At 39.0% G+C, this 15,725-nt stretch overlaps 1 long non-coding RNA gene across 3 annotated transcripts; it reads right to left on the reverse strand.

Moving 5' to 3' along the window:
• Nucleotides 1-612: 612 nt before the first annotated feature.
• On the reverse strand, nucleotides 613-7,982 carry LOC137182494 (uncharacterized). Of its 3 annotated transcripts, none has more exons than XR_010928345.1 (5): nucleotides 7,642-7,982; nucleotides 7,090-7,181; nucleotides 6,203-6,286; nucleotides 5,998-6,117; nucleotides 613-2,284 (listed from the first exon to the last, which is right to left on the reverse strand). It is a non-coding gene; the product is annotated as an uncharacterized lncRNA (long non-coding RNA). The 3 variants fall into 3 exon arrangements; XR_010928344.1 differs by lacking the exon at nucleotides 613-2,284 and adding an exon at nucleotides 3,875-5,039; XR_010928343.1 differs by lacking the exon at nucleotides 613-2,284 and having other exon boundaries at nucleotides 5,090-6,117; nucleotides 7,642-7,976.
• Nucleotides 7,983-15,725: the final 7,743 nt, after the last annotated feature.

Below are 15,725 nucleotides of genomic sequence, written 5' to 3' on the forward strand. Positions count from 1 at the left end.
CCCAGTATGATGGACACTGACATCCATTTGTTTAGCTCAGAAAGTAAAAAGCACTCCCACTAAAGAGGAGGCTCTTAGGTGGAATGAAAAGTCAAAGCATGCCTTCAGAGTGAAAATAAAAAGCCTTCATCAGAGCTGACTTGCTGCAAAACATGAAAGTGTCAGTGTGTTTCAGCTTGTCAGTTCAGGCACTGTGGACAATTAGCCTTTTGTTCTTCAGTGCTTAAAGTCATGTTTAGTCTGAGCTTAAAAAACTTATTAGCTACAAAGTCAATTTTACCTCCCTGTATATATTCTTTGAGATACGGTAATGTTTGAGCCCCTATATACTAATCCAGGCAGCATTTGTGGAAGTAGTCAAGAGTTTTTGACCCTACACACCTGTCATGAACGCTCATGCAATATGTATTTTAAGGTAAGCCTGTTCTGAGGTGCAATATATGGGAGGAAACATTGTAAATCTATACAAATAACTGCTGCACTTGATTCATCAGAGCTAACTGACCACTGCAGCAGAGGAAACTGCATCTGAAACTTAACACTTGACATATAGGGTGGATGGATTGATACCAGCAAGTCCTCCGAATTAAACGACCAGATATGTGGTCGGCAGTAATCAGTAGGACAACATCATTTGTCTTTCCAAAACCTTTACACATCACTGTTAAAAAATAAGGTTAAGTTAGGTTTAGGGAAAGATGATGGTTTGGGTTAAAATGATCATATGAAAGAAACATATGGTGTGGGTTAAAGTTACAACTTCTTTAAAGTTAGGGGACCTTTGTCATCATAGCTACATTAATAACCACAGGGTTAAGGTTAGGGGACGATTGTACTTACATTTTTTTTTCTCTCGCAGTTGGAAATGGGAAATAAACATCTCCTGTGGCAAAGTCCACTGTTTGGTTAATACCTCCATCCACCACTTCTCCTCTGAATGAAAAAAATTGTCAACTTTTATACACGTCATCTGAACTCCACCTCTGCTCTGGGTCATAATTACTAGGGTCACTCAAACATAACTATATGACATTTTTGGCCAACTGACATGACGACCTGTTATGTCTCATTGACACCTTAAGTATTACTACCGATACAATTTTGATTGGAGTGTCCGTCTAGCGTCAATAGGATCAATATCAACAACAAATATGCTCTGAGCACATTAACGCTCCTCTTTATGTGCATCCACGCAGTGATCATCTCATTAGTTCAACTAGTTCACAATATAAACGCTTTTGTTATTTATCATCCAAACCTGTCTTGTGTTTTAACATACATGTGATGAAGCAATTAACACAACAAGTAAGAAGGGAATCTGTAGCTGGCAGATTTGAGTTCATGACAGGTTTTACATTTGCTGTACCTGGTCTCTTGGAAGTTTACTAGCAAAATATTAACTCAAACTTTTGACAAAGTATTAAAGATGCTGAAGCTGTGATACACTACAACACTTCCAGAGAATTTGTTTTCTAGTATGATGATTAAAGTATGCAGGTGTTATGTTTGATCTCTTAATACTGCAGTTGTGGGTTTATCTCCTTTACTAAGGCAGAGCAAAATTTATATTGACTCTAAAGTCCTCGCGTATTGAAAATGTTACCAATAAATACAGTTCTAGTGATAATGAGTGAGCACATTCTCCATTATTCATTGCTAAGCGACACTATAATACACAGGTATTTACAGGGCCACTTGCAGGGTGCTGCGGCAGGAGATTGTGGACTATACAGCAGTGTAGTAGAAGATGACTTATGATTTTATTTGATTGTTCTGCTCCTTTTCATTCCCAGCCTTCGTTGTAAATGGCTGAATGGATTCAGTTGATGTATTAGAGTGTTTGTGGAAAGTGTGTGGGTGTGCATTTTCACTGCTGAGCATCAGCAGTTGTGTGCTGGAGAGTCTGGGGTCTGCTTCACTCTCCTTCATAATGATTTGTCTCCTTTCAGCTGCACACTCTGGCTTTTTCACTCACTTCATTATTTCACATTTGTGTTGAGCACCTTGTGGTCAATCACAGCACATCAGACTGTCTCATTGACAGCTCCTAAGCACTCAAAACATAAGGGATACGTGATTATACCACGCTTTTTATATGCTTTTAGCTCCACTACCATTAAAGCTCTAAGAACGATAATGTCATTATTATGCTGTCTGTGCGGTCCAGTACTCACATGTTGTGAAGCAAAATGAAAGTTGCAACCCCCCGGAGTGATTGGCATGGCTTTTGTTTACATATGCTCCATGGAATTCCAGACAAAGTCAACAGGTCGTCCAAGACAATCTGTAGGATCAGAAACATTACGAAAGTATCTGTCTGTCTGGAGATACAGTAGTATGAAATCCAACAGCACCAGAATGAACAACAGCTTCTTCCTCCAAGCTGTCAGACATCACAGCCACCCAGCACTCCACGCAAAGCTTAGCTAACACAAGCACACATAGAGAAACCTCATCACCTTACATCATTGCAGTTTGGTGTATGTGTGCACTACACTTTTACTTTTTGTCTAATGCTTGATCAATTTTTACATCCTGTTCCTGAAGAGACGATATTTCATGTCAGCTTTATTTTTCATAGCTGGAATTAAAAATGAACTTGAAACTTGAAAGAGAAAGCTGTGACGCAGGCTGTTTTGTCTTCATGCAGAGCTATTCAGCTCTCAGTCATTTTGTATCCTAATTGCTTTATTCAATTTAATGTAAAACTATTTTAGGCAAAGTGAACAGGCAAAGTGTGCAGCTGTAGTAGGCTATAATTGGTGCAGAGAAAAAGAAAAAGAAAAAATATATATATGTATATACTATTGATAGATATTCAGTAAAAGTACATTTGACCATGATATGCCTTGGAGAAACATTGACTCAGTGTTAACAGCACCTAAGACTTAATATTAGTCTGTTGACAAAAATAATAATCAGTTTTATTCATGTTTCAGTTATTTGATTATTGTTGGATTCACTTACTTGCTCACTAAATCTATGGTTCACTGGCTTTAGCCTGAGACGTAGAGCTAAAGATAGACAAGACATTGCAATGCAAAACTTTTCCTTTTATATAACATCTGGAGGAAGACTTTGAAAGCTGACAGCTTACATGCTGCACTCATTCCTACCAACAGCCTGTTAACACAAAGATAGTCAACTCAAAGTAGCATTAACAATACCGTTAGCTTTACAATGCTGCATCAACGTTAGCTTTATATATATATATATATATATATATATATATATATATATATATATATGTAAATGTTGGTGTGCTGGTATGCATGTTTTTGTAGTTTGTCCCAGCAGTTGTGTTGCTGCTTCTTGCCTAATTTTTAGTACAGTTTTAGATGAATTTAGACCATTAATAGGCCTACATGTAGTGTGTCAAGGGAGTGGCACCACTAAATGTGCTAAATTTAGCAAAGCTACTAGCTGAACTTCTTTTCCATGTAGCGGTTGGGTAGCGTAGCTGTATTCAAAATCATGTAATTGTAGTGTGTCTGACTCTGTGTTGTGTCGTGTAGAAGGTGAGGATCACACTTCCCAGGACTGTCTTTAAGCAATTTATTTCCCAACCAGCAGCAACAGCATCTGTAGTTGTGAAGAAACAAAGCCTTCACAGGGCTTCTCTTGCATAAATACTCTCTGTGCCTGTGTAACATCATAAGTAAAGTTATAAATACCCCATGCTAGCAAACACAGTCTCAACAGTACAGTCTGGCATGGCAAACTAAACGGCAGCCCTGCCACACACATGCCTTTACAAACTTCTCCCCTAATTAGAAAAAAAAAGGATTACAGTTCTAAAACATAACAATGTTAATACATTGACTTCACATGTATTTTTAAGTAAGCAAAAACAGTGAAAGAAGAGAGAGAAAAGTCCATAACAAAAAGAGGAAGTATAGCCTGTCTAGTGCAGTTTGTAAAATAAGACTCTATATAATAAGACTATCACTACACTTATAACCCACAATATTTCCCGTTATGGAAAGGTGTCTAATCTTAATATGAAACCAAATTCACTTATTTACACAATTGCATACAAACATACTGACAACATATCAACAACACTTAAGGAATATAGGAAACATGACAGCAGAAATGCTAACCTGCATCCTTCAAAATAAAAGTCTGTGCTTCGATCTATATAGGATTTTAGCAGATGTACAGTTAATGATATAGCAACAACACCACACTACTACGTAATGTTTTCAGCAGCAAGCTCTCTTTTGCATTATCGTTCAGTTTGACGAAATTTCTATTACATTTGTTCATTTTTGTTTTCATTGACAAAATGCACTAATTAATGCACCACAGTCTGCTGTTGCTGGCAACTACAGTGCAGCTGCAGCTGGGTTGATAGCTGCTGAGGAAAAGTGTTTGTAATTTGATTTTCCCACCCACAGTTTCCCAGCTGATAAGAGCACTTAAGCCTTCAGTTACAAACCTGCCTCCTCCTCTCGCCTCGTTACACAAAACTCTTCAGGTAGTACGGTTTGTGATGCACTGTACATTTTCAGGACTTACGTTAATATGAAGCAAAACTTTTATCTCAGCCCTGAAGCTTAAAGAAAAGCATGCCCTCCTTGTGAATCTGAATCAACAATGAATCCGGCCCTCTAATCAAGTATGGAAGTGTCTCCGTCTGCACAGTATTTGTCTGATAGAGACTTATTAAAATATATTTCTCATTCATAGGCCATATCTGACAATGATAGAGGTCCTCCTTCATTTTTTTCATTCCATTCTGCACACTTCCACTGAACATGAATTAATCAGGAAACAATCATGACAACTATCTACTATCTACCATTTTCTTCCTGAACATTAGGCAGGGCATATCCTAAACCTTTCCACACACTGCATCCTTAATCAGCCTTGTTGAGTGTACCGCAGGAGAGGAGAGATCCTAAGATAAAACCCCTTTTCATTTAGTTCTATATGGAGGAATAGTGGGGAGGCATTCAGTCATTTCCATTTGGAGTCATCAGGGCTTCTGATAGCTTCATACCAAGAGGGATTGCCTCCTTAATTCCATGATATCGCTGTAACTCAAGTTATTGAAAGAGAACGTGACATTTCAAAAGAGACTAAATATTATTTCATTGTTTATTTGCAAAAGTAAACAACAGAAGTTCATTATTTCTAAAACTAATTCCAATGTGATGTTTGGTTATTTCTTTCACTAGAAGTATTTAACAGTGGATGTCAGTGACAGCTTTGTTTAAAGGAGTGATATACCTATTTCGTTGCAGTAGTCTAATTCATCAAAGGTAGATTGCAGTATATAAATTTAATACAAGGGTTAAGTAAAACAGAGTTTAACAGGTGTGTTCGGTAGCAGTAAATAAAGGGACCCAAGACAAATACAAAAGTGTATATAACCACCCATTTGTGGGGGTATTTCCAGATTTCATTGTCTTAAAAGGTGCAATACAATTCAGCGCTCTAAAGTGTCTGTTTGTTCCATTATCTAACTTGTGCAAAGAAAATTGAAACAGGAAGTCGGGAGCCGGAAATAGAAACAGCTCGCCTTCAAAGTACAAGTAGCGCGTTTTGAAGCGTGTTGGCCGCAGCTCAATTTAAGGAGAACTACACTATATAAATAAACAAATACCCTAACTAATGAACATAATTCCTAACTTCTTTTACACACTTTGGAGACAAAACTATGTGAAAAAAAAGAAGTGGAGGCGGCGGAACCAACCCTTACAAAAATTTCCTGTGGTATTAGAAAATGTTCCTGTGCTGTTCATGTGGTATGACCTTACAGTACCACAGGTAAAGCAAATTCTGTTGTAATGTATCACAGAACCTGTGGTACTATACCGTAGATTTACCACACAGTACATGCCCTATGGTACTATATCATACAGTACATGCCCTGTGGTACTATACCATAGATTTACCACACAGTACATACCCTGTGGTACTATACCATAGATTTACCACAAAGTACATACCCTGTGGTACTATACCATAGATTTACCACAAAGTACATACCCTGTGGTACCAGACAGCAGACATGAAACCCCAGCAAAAGCATTTGAGGTGAGTGACTCTCCATCCATAGCTGTTTTCCTTGGTGTCTCACAAGCTCTCTACTCTGGTCCTCTGGAAACTCTGTTATAAAAGAAAATGTTTTGTTAAGTTTAAAACAGATGTCTTAAATAAATGAAGTAAATTCAGTGTTAATCTGTTAACTTACCACCCTGAGTGCTGGTACGTCTTGCCAGCCTGTGGCAGGTGAACAAAGTAAAGGAAGCCAGTGTGGTGGTGCGAGTAAGTAGACCTGAAAAACATTAAGGCAAAGTTCCCTGAAAAAGTCACAACATATTGTCTCTCTACTCTAGTAGAGCCACATATGTAATGCTAAATTGTGCACCAGCAAATGTTTAATAAGGGAACTGTAATATGACTGCTAAAACTGTTCAAGAAAGACTATTTTCACCATTACACATATTTGTTAGTTCTGTTGTAATTTATCTGTACTTCAGCACATTTGCTTTGAAATGACACCATGACTATGAGGTTATTCTTTCCTCTTTACCTTGATAGTGTTTCCATCCACAGATGAACCATTTAGGAATTGTAGCTTTACTTGTAACTAAAGTCCTCCAATTCTAGCAGACCAAAGATCATTTGGCCAATTAAAACAAACGTTATCATGATATCTAACATTTGGTGTCAAACTGTTTTCAGTCATTGACTGTCTGAAGTCTGTGATCCCAGAGGACACTTATATCTCCCCTGTTGATTCTATGTCGTACCTGAACTATAAACTGGACTTTTGCCTTTGGTCTGATTTTCGGTGAGTGACACACCTGCTCAGCTGGACTGAGGTCAGGTGAATGACAATGCCAGTGGAGAACATTACATATACAGCATTTGTTGTATATTTAGGATCATCCTCCTCCTGCATTGTCCTACAGCTGGCAGACTACCTAAAAAGGGGGCTACAGTTGCTTTACTGTTAACTCAATATGGATGTAAACACAAAAAAATAAACTACTTAAAACAAAGTCAGCACTTTCATTCATTCAAAACAACTTAAATGTGTCACTGTCTGAATGATGGACTTTGCTCTCTACTTACCAGCTGCTAGTTTCCCCCTGGATGTTTCCAGATTATCCTGGTGCAGTCACCGGATGAATTTATGCATTTGCATACCAATGGAGGTCCCACACCTGTTAGATAGGACACATGGCATTAATTATATTATTTAGATTTCTTCACTTTGTAGTCTGCATGCACAAACACATTGCTGGTAATGTACACATTTGTGAGCTTAATAAATCCTTAAAAAAAACCTAAACCCTATATATATGACTGAAGAGGGTCCAGTTAATTCACTTCTCCCATGTATGTAGACATTTCACACAGAAACTAATCCAAATGATGTGCAAAACAGCTAATAATAATAAAGGAGTAACGTTAACAAACAACAGCAGTTTGTTAGCTACAACAGGTAGCTAATTTACCTACAAATCAATTAGCATTGCTAGCGTTGGTTATCCTCTGAAGCTAACAGTTAGCTACGGTGGTGGGCAGGTAAACAAGTTAAACTATGTTTGGTTGGAGAGATTAACTCGATAAAGTTACGCACACAACAAGACAAGCAGACCACAAACATAAAATTGGACTCACCTGTACGTAATGTCAATGTCTGCAGCCACTCAGTGCGTCTCCGTAAGAGACGCTGTGTTTACTTTGAAAATCCGCCGTCTCCGCTTAGTGTTTAGTGTTGCTCTCTTTAAATTGAGATGTAGCCAACACGCTTCAAAACGTGTAACTTTTACTTTGAAGGCGAGTTCTTTCCGGCTCTCGATTTCCTGTTTCAATTTTCTTTGTGCAAGTTGGATAATGGAAGAAGCAGACACTTTAGCATGCTGAATTGTATTGCACTTCTTAAGACAATGAAATCTGGAAATACACCAAAAAATGGGGGTTTTCATTATACAACGTGAACAACTGCAAATGAATTATACTTCATGCATGGACCGATTGTCATGGGAGACATGAATATCCATACTGACAAAACCCAAACAGCTGACTTCCTGTCACTTCTGTCCTCAAACCAGTCTCCACCCCTCCCACACACAAAGCAGGCAATATTCTTGATCTGATTTTGACGTGGAACTGCTCCACAGCAAATCTGACTGTCACCCCCTCACACCTGTCTGACCACTTCTTTATTCAATTCACGATCACCTTACCAGAACATCCTCATGTTCCTCCACAAATGATCTCCCTCTGCCACAACATCCAGTCCCAAACAGGCCTAAGTGTTTGTCAGATGGTCGTGTCACTGTGCCAGTCTGAATGGAATACATCCATCCAAGCAGAGTACAGAGTTATAACATTACGTGCAGCAGACTATAAGATAATGAGGCTAATTCTGGCGACTGTTAATATCATCACTTTCTGATGCCAAGACTGCACTCTGGGATCAGCTGTCTGGAGGAAACTGGTCCCCACTGTACTTCAGCTGCCGCTACTAAACACGTTTAGTTTTCATTTTCATTTCAACTGTTCTATCATAGAATCACTCATGATTAAGTGCTAAATGAAAGTGCAACTTGTAACTTCAGGTCATCAGCATCACTCATCACAAAAGCTGACAAACTGCCTGCAGGTCAGTCCAATGGAGCAAATCAACTATTCATCGACCTTTTTCTCATAACATTTTAACTTTATTTACAAAATATTATGACTTTATCCTCACAATATTAGACCTTATACCTTTATTTCTCACAATAATTTGACTTTATTCTCAAAATCTCAAATTTTTTTAATCCCATAGTGACCCTAATACTATATGTTCAATAATTGCAAGTCGATCCATCCATCCATCCATTTTCCACCACTTATCTGGGACTGGGTCACTGAGTAAGGTAACCCAGACATCCTTCATCCTGGCAACGTCCTTCAGCTCCTCCTAGGAGATGCCAAGGTGTCCCAGGCCAGTGCTCCAGTGCATTCTGGGTCTGCCCCTGGGTCACCTTCCAGTTGGACGTGCCAGGAACACCTCCAGAGGGAGGCACGCAGGAGGCATCCTAACTAGATGCCTAAACCACCTTGTCATTTTTGATGGAAAGGAGCAGTGGCCCTATTCTGAGCTCCTCACCCTATCTCTCAGGCTGAGCCCAGACACCCTGTGGAGGAAACTTGTTTCGCCCGCTTGTATCCGCGATCTCATTCTTTCAGTCATTACCCAAAGCTTGTGACCATAGGTGACGGTTGGAACATAGATGGACTGGTAAATTTTCTGGCTCAGCTCTTTCTTTGCTACAACGGTTTGGTACAACGCCCACATTACTGCTGATGCTGCACCGATCCGCCTGTCAATCTCACGCTCCATCGTAACCTCACTCATGAACAAGACCCTGAGATACTTGAACTCCTTTAGTGCAGGTGTGGGTACTTTGGTGTAGTAAACTGAGACAAAACTCAAAAGTAATGTGTCACAAAAAAGTGAAGTATTTTGAGCGACTGAGGCCAAAGAAATAACTAATAACAAAGTCTGCAAGTCTGAGTGACGCCTTTCAAAGAGAGAATCCTCTCAGTACGCAGACAGTCCTGTTCCAAACTCTGTTATGGCATCTGAAGAGCCATTTCACACTCTCTCTCTCTCTCTCTCTCTCTCTCACACACACACACACACACACACACACAGCTGTCATCTCTCACAGTAGCAGACATCATCCCCTAGCCAGTCACATCTCACTGCTCTTGTGGACAGCTGGTATTGGGTCGCCATCCTCCCAGTCACACTTGATCACTTTTGTCATCAAGAGTCATCGGCCAAATTCTATGACAAAATGCTGTCAAGTGTTGTGTGTGTGTGCGTGAGTGATGGAGCGTTTCTTGTTTTCTCCTTTTGAACTATGGGTACAGTTTTTAAAGTAGTAATCTACCACTTCGGCTTCTCCTGACCTCATGTTCCTCCTCCTAATACCTTTTTCATTCCTCCGTGTAAGAGACGCACTGCAGTGCAAAGAACACTGTGTTCAGTGCTAAGTGCCTGCATGATAAGAATGGATTGACATGGGGTTTTTCCAAAACCACTCATGTTATTTCAAAATCAAATCTGTTGATTGGCCACATTTTGTGCCAGAATTCAACAACTTTAATTCCAAAAAAAAAAAAAAAAATGCGTTCAGCTTCTTCCCGAGAATTTGATTCTTCTTGGAGTGGAAAAGTGGTTGCTTTTATAGTCCCACTGAGCTGTTACAGGACTCCAGCTGTCAGCAGGTAAACAGGAAACATGTGTTATCAATTCATCTTTGAAGCACAGGCATACTGACATGAGCAAAACAGGTCTCCATGCTGCTTCATTAAAGCAGGGGACTTCTGAGAGCAGAATGCATTCAGTCGGTCCCCTCAGCAGGTGCAGCTGCTGCTCACACTCTGCTGCTAAAAACATCTTGCTTCCCTCAAGTGCACTTTGATCCAGGGTTGGATTGATATATTTTGCTGATACTGGCTATTTATCTGTAGAGGCTCCTCTATAACAACAACCTGGAAAATGTGATGTGGAATAACATTTTTCAAACAGTTAGTTGAGGTCCATCAGCCAACTCACGTGGAATGGATTATTATGTGAGTATAGAATATGAGCAGGGTTGATTTGGTGCTAGGCTCGAACCTTATCACTCCACACAAGGAAGCATCAAGCTCAGCACAGCAGGGAGTGGGGAGTGACTGCTTGTAAAATGCTACATGAACAGCAGCAGGGGCGACAGCAAGTGACAGTTTGTCTTCAGGGGAAGATTTATCATGCTCTCACCCTCACTCTAGTTAAAATGTTGGTTTTGTCAGTAGTAGAAGACACACTCTTTTACTCATCTTTCATTAAAGTAAAATATTAATTCCACACTGGTAGGTAAAAGTATTTTTGCGGCTTTTTTTTAACCTTTTTTTAAATTGTACAGTACACTGACACAACAGATACACCACTAAGACATGTTATAACACCTCACTACAACGTAATACTAAGACTAACAACACCAGCACCAGATGGAAAGGGTATGGGTAGTGACCGATATCATGGTATTAATGGATGACGTGTGTGTGTGTGTGTGTGTGTGTGTGTGTGTGTGTGTGTGTGTGCGTGTGTGTGAGTCATAGAACTGTGGAGAGAATAAGAGAAGATGAGCTTAGACTAGCAGAACGGGGGAAGAATTGGATAAGCTACATAAAATACAGTTTACGGGGATTGGCGTAAATTGTAAGGGTAGGAAGAGACTTTATTACTATAATATATCCTTTAATGGACAAATCTGGTAATACTACTCTCTCTTGTGGTAATGGCATGCCACTGAAACATTAAAACAATATACAGTACCAGTAAAAAAAATTGGACACACCTCCCCACTCTCTTGAATGAGAAAGTCCAAACTTCTGACTGATACTGTACGGAGGAATATGGTCTTGGTGAAACGTGGCGCCTAAATCACCCAAATAAAAGAGAATACTCCTTCTTCTCTCAAGTACATCACTCTCACTCATGAATTGACTTCTTCTTAACTAGCAGTGCACTCTTTTCATATTTTTCGCTTTCAAATTCATCTGGTCGCTATAAATGATCATGCACCAGTCTCATTCAAGTTCAACAGATCACCTCTACATAAATCATCTGCTAGATGGCAATTCAATACATCTCTGCTTATGACTTTGATAGTTATATCAAAAGAACATGGACATCCTTTGTGGAAATGAATGACTCTCTGATTATTTATTATTTAATTTAATTTATTTATTTATAAGGACAGCACACAGTAATCAACATTTCTGTAAATGTGCCAGTGTTAGCCAGCCAGATTGTTAATAAAATATTAGATATTCCATACATACCCAAGCCATGCAAAGCTGGCCACCTGGCAATGGGAAAAGGACATGGGACAAATAAGCAGCAGGTTAGCCAGTGATGACAATGATAATAATAAAATGAGCAATGTAATATGTAGATTAGACATGTTTACATCTGACTTTTCAAAAGCCAGGCCTTGAGTCTTTGTGTGAAGGTGTGGTAGGTGGTGCAGTTTCTTACTTCATTGGTAGGTTGTTCCACAATTGAGGACCCCATGATAGGCTGAGGGATCTGGACCTGAAAGGAATTATACAGTCCCCTCTCAGAGCAGATCTTGTAGATCCTTTGTTTGAATTTTTCTGCTTAATAAAAGTACTAAGTTGTGGAGAAGCCTTGCCATTTAGGATCTTAAACATCGGTCAGGTCATTAGACTTTCCCAGCTAAGGATGTCATTTTTGCCAAGAATATTACAGTGATGGTAAGTACTGGGTTTTCTGCCTAACACTTTTAGAGCCTTTTTGCGAGAAAGGGCTACAGTGTTGTACCTTTTGCTTGAGTCCAGCTTGTCATACAGTATGTTAAGAGGAGTTTTGCTGCTGTAGTTGTTAGGCAGTTTCTTATATACCTAAAATTAGCCAGGTTGTACTTGGTTATTTTGCTTTCTTCACTTGTTTGCAGGATAAGGTAGAGCCAAGAATAATACCAAGATATTTAACATGAGAGACTACTTGGATGATCTCTCCAGACACATAGACTTTGGGATCACAGTCAGATGCAGAGTGTGTCTTTGTAAAAACCATCAGTCTTAACGTTAATCATCAAGCTATTTGTTTACATGAATGGTTGTTGCACTGAGTTTAGAAGCTGCTTGTTCTTTGTTTTTTGCATGTACATAAATAAAGATGTCTACATACATCTGAATTTTGCACCCTGTGCAGACCAGTGGTAAATAATTTATTTATAAGCTGAACAGGAGAGGTCCCAGGATGGATCCCTGGGGCACACTCATTTCATTGCTCAGGAAGGGTGATGTTTCTCTATCCACCCTTACACACTGAACTCTGCAAGATAGGACTTCATCCAATTCAGTGCGTTTGAGGAGAAATTAAAATTTGCTGAGTATTGATGTCCAAGTATTTGATGGTTGACAGTATCAAATGCCTTCTTTAAGTCTAAAAATATGTCCCTGACAACACCTCATTTATCCATTTTTAGTTTGTTGCTTTCCAAAGGGAAGCAATTTGCTGTCTTAGTGGAATGGTTGGCTCAAAAACCAAATTGCATTGGGTGCAGTGTGTTAGGGCTGCTGTTGAGATGAGTGGTCAGCTTTTCAGCAACCAGTAACCAGTAACTAGTAACAAGTTGTCGGATAAATGTTTCTCATTGAAATATAGGGACTGAATCACACCTAATAGAAGTGGAGTAGAAGCATAAATTTGCATAAAATGGAAATAAGTAAAGTGAGTAAAGTACAAGTACCACATAAATTAAGTGAAGCCTACGAGCCAGGTCAGGCAGCCTAACTCGAGTCGCCACCTTACTCCGAGGGTATACTCTTGTCAGTGCAACATATCCAATGAGCCACCAGTGTTCTGCTCACTGATTTGCTGCATACCTGTTGCCATATCACTTACCGAAAGCTATGTTGTCACATGCTGCTACGGTTGCCACCACTGCTGTTCCCTGTTCCCTGCTGGTCCCATCATCCACCTGTAGGCTCCGAGCCTACCTTCACCTCGGAGGGAAGTTAATATCGTCACTCCCCTTTCCCTGCTGTACTGAGCAAGATGTTTCCTTGTGGGGACCACCAAACATGAATGCATACATATTCTACATTTACTGTACATAATTATCTAGTCCACATGAGTTGGCTGACTGAACTGTAATTAAGCATAACACTTGAATAAATGTACTTGGTTACTTTCCACCACTTGTAATAAGGAGGCCCTTCCAGATGGAATTAAATCTGACAAATGATTAATATCACCCTTATCCTTACAGGATGAGCCTCCACTACATACAACTATCACTGCCGTGTAAATCTACACTCTACATGAGTAAACCTAATCCTACACACGACCTAGCTGTTACCACCTATGTGTATGTGTATGTGTGTATGTATGTATGTACAGTACCAGTCAAAAGTACAGACACACGCTAGTGTGTGTATGTGTGTGTGTATACGTGTATGTTTATATATGTGTGTGTGTGTATACAGTAAATGTGTACATAAATTATTTATTTATTTTTATTTAATTATTATTTTATTTTAACAATCCAAAACTTAGCAGCTATTGTTTAAAGTTATGATTATTATGACTTATCACTTACTGTGATATTATTATTATTATGACTATTATGATTAAATTATTATGAAATTATGTGTTCTTTACTAAGGCCTTTCCTTTCTGTTATTTTCATTATTACTATAACCTGTTGTAGTTATTGTTATTATTGTTATTGTTATTAGAAACATAATCTCAAAGACTATCGTTGTTTACTTGTTTTTTATTTATGTATAGATATATTTCTCTCTCTCTCTCTCTCTCTCTCTCTCTCTCCTGTTTTTTTATTTTATTTATTAATTTTCTTTTCAAATTTATTCATTTACTTATTTTTATTAGTAGTTCTGTCTTCAGCAATTGGAATTTCTGGCGTTGAATGTAGAGATTGCATTAGTTTTGAAGCCTCAAGTTTGCATTTTGACCATTGCCATCTTGGATTTTTAGAGCCAGAAGTGACCATATTTGGACAAGAGGGTGGAGCTAACCCTAACGCTAGCTGCTAGCATGGTTAGTACCGTGCATTTACAGTTTATGGTAAACTGTGATAATGCTAATGCAAATTTTTGCTAGCGAAAAATAGGCTTAAAACCATCAAACCACCAACCAAAACAAAATGTACTCACTGGAAAAACTGAACATCCAACTCCTTAGAGGGTCTTTCAGTACAACCAAACGCTGAACAAGACTTTTTAGGCAACAAAAATGTTCCAATTAACTTTCATGAACTGAACACATGCTGAAATAGCGCCCACTACGGCTACGCCTATACTCTATGAATCTGGGGTTATGCAATGGTTTTGTAGCCTAACAAACATTGTCACCAAAGTAGCGACTTGTGAATCACAACATAGCCACGCCCTGACGCATACCCTGTTTTATTGTCTATTTTACTCTAAATGGGACCATAATTTACAAAATGAACATCATGCTGCATTAAAGATGAGTTGAAACTATCAAATGAGAGCATAAACTCATTGAGTAGGGTCATTTTCTCATGGACTTCCACACAATCAGACTTCTTTTTGGAGCCAGTTGAGTTGCCCCCTGCTGGCCATTAGAGAGAATGCAGGTTTAAGTCACTTCCGCATTGGTTTCCCTTCAAACCTCCCGCTTGTGCTTCACTAGCTTGTTGTGCTACTTATCACAACCTCTTGACTTTGTACTACATCATAAATTTCTAAAAGGACTTAAGTACAAAGTCAAGAGGTTGTGAATTCAAACTGCAAACTTTCTGTGTCCAGTCTCATTTGTTAGACTTCTTCAGTTTTGCTGTGAATTGCCTCAGGGCTAGAACTGTTTTTGATCCAGACACTGTAGGTGTTTCACCTCAGGAAACTCCAGAGGCACCACTCAGCTCAGCGTTGAATCAAACATTCAGCAACATTCAAAGCAATTAGTTGTAACAAAAAGCTGAAGACAAGGATAAGTACACTCTCTGTGACCTTTCACATCACCCTGAAAATGATGTGATGTTTGTTAAGGTACATCAAATTGGACTAAGGTAATAAGAGCATTTGGTCCTTATGTCTTCATTTAGATTGACTGAACACCATTGATAATCTGTCTGTAGATGATCTGTTCTCTCCACTTAATGTGACAGAAAAAGTGTTAGCTGCATCAATATACTGACATA

This window comes from Thunnus thynnus, chromosome 5, assembly GCF_963924715.1.
Source record: "Thunnus thynnus chromosome 5, fThuThy2.1, whole genome shotgun sequence".
In the NCBI taxonomy this organism is placed as follows: domain Eukaryota; kingdom Metazoa; phylum Chordata; class Actinopteri; order Scombriformes; family Scombridae; genus Thunnus; species Thunnus thynnus.